Genomic DNA, 2,241 nt, shown 5'->3' with positions numbered 1-2,241 from the left:
TAATTCCAATCCTTTCTCTTCCAGTGTTGTTGCTCTGCTAATTGGCCCGTACGCTGGCTTTCTCGAGGATAGAATATAAGAACGTCCACTTTGCTTCTGTATATAAGATTATGCATGGTTAAAAATATTCACAATAAATATTTTTAAAAGAGGTATTTAACGTACCTGGAATTGATTTCGGTACACACTGTGAGGGAAGGTTCCAGTTGCAGTTTGTTTTCTATATGAATATCCAGTTATTCTACTGTGATTACTTTTAAAATCTGTCCTTTCCACACTGTCTTCCACTTGCATGTTTTCACAAATCAAGTATAGCTACATAAGTCGGGTTTTTTTTCAGGATTCTCTATTAAGTACCAGTATTCTTTTGTCTACCCATGTGCCCAGACCACTCTCATTACTACAAATTTTAGTAATTCTTACTATCCGCTAGAAGGTTTTAGTTTCTGTTTTCCCAACAGTGTCTTGGCCATGCTTGCCTAGATGTGTGACTTTCAGTTTTAGAATCCTGGCATCAAGTTTCCACGCGCTTCACATACAAAACCTTCCGCCTCTTGAAACTCACCATGGCAGTCCAACTGTAGTTGAATTTGGAGAAGAACTTACATGTATACTATCTTCACATCCATTACCATACTGTATTTTATATTTATGTAGGGTTTCACCAAGTTATCCAAATAATATTTTTATACTTTTTGTGAAATTATTAACATTTTTTGTGGTTAATTTATTCGTAGGTACTTGATATTTTGGTTTGATACATTATAAGTTGAATTTCGTTTACTTTCCTCCTCCTGTTGTGTTGCTACAAGAACAGTTCAGTTGTTGAACACTGAACTCAAACCTCGCAACCCTACGTAGGCTTTTATGGATGACAAAGCTTAGCATTAGTTCTTATGGATGTTAATTATGCACAGTCTAATCACCTGTTACACATGAAAGCTTTGTTTTTTACTTTCTGATCCTTATACCTTCTATTTCTCCTGCTTTGCATTGCTGCAGTGTCTTTTCCTCTATTAGAATATTGAATAGAAACTGTGATAACAGGAATCTTGGTTGAGATCTTAATTTCAAGGTAAGAGTTTCAACNATAGAAACTGTGATAACAGGAATCTTGGTTGAGATCTTAATTTCAAGGTAAGAGTTTCAACATTTCTCCAGGAATTATGATGTTTTCTGTACAGTTTTCATTTACGTTTTATCTACTTGGTAACATTTTTTCCATTTTTAATAACCTTGTACTTTAGAATAATTTTCGATTAGTAGAAAAATTAAGAAGTACATAAAGACTGTTATATCCCACATCATACCTACGACGCACACTGTCAACCTGACATCACTCACGATGTTAACTGCATCACCTTGCAGGGGTAGTGTTTGTCAGGGTTTTCCACAGAAGTCATTCTTTCTTACCCTATGTCATACTGTAATGTTTGGAAGGACGAGGAGACCCAGGACCTGTCAGTCATCAGATGAGGACTCGGAGGAAAAATCCCAGAGACGCCCCACCCCACACAGAGGAAGCCCCACAGAATCCAGATCCACACCTGCTGTCAGCCCTGAGAGGCTCTGGGGCAAGGTGGCCCACTGTGGTGTCCCCTGACTTCTGGTCAGGGGATAGAAATCAGCGGGTGGGGGCGCCTTGGTTAGATGGACACCACTCCAAATCAGGAGAGGGGAGAGGACTCAGGCCCTTCTAGGCGTCACCAGGAGGACACAGAGGAAGGATTGGTGGGACTTCCCACCCCAGGTACACAGGGACGCACTCGGGTTGGGCGGCCAGGCACAGATGCAGGGATGCCGGGGAAATCGTACCTTGGTGCGAGGAGTACTGGTACATCCTGCGGTCAGCAGACGGTGGGAGCACCGTCGCCGTCCTCCTTCGATTTCAGGCAGAGAGCGCCCGAGGCCTGCCCTGACGCTAGGGGGCACCACTGCCGGGTGGATGGATGTGGGGCACCCTCTCTTCCACCTCGGTGGTCTCAGGGAGGACAGGGGCTTGTTCTGAGCTGACAGGACTCATACACACACAGGGAAGCAGCCCAGGCAGTGCCGGGAGTCAAGGTGAGGACTCTTAGGAAGGAGGCACATATGGGAACTTGCACGCCTGCCAGTGCCCCGCCCTGCGCTGCCTCGTGGGCCTGCACGTGCCCCTGTGCTCAGCCCCGGGAGACCCCGAGCAGGGCCCCGGATGTGCCGTTTGCCGACCTCCATCTTGGAAGGCCCGCACAGCCGAGCTTT

The sequence above is a fragment of the Galeopterus variegatus genome, unplaced genomic scaffold (assembly GCF_000696425.1).
Source record: "Galeopterus variegatus unplaced genomic scaffold, G_variegatus-3.0.2 Scaffold4102, whole genome shotgun sequence".
NCBI lineage: Eukaryota > Metazoa > Chordata > Mammalia > Dermoptera > Cynocephalidae > Galeopterus > Galeopterus variegatus.
The sequence above is the reverse complement of the archived record's forward strand: the minus strand, read 5'-3'. Positions refer to the sequence as shown.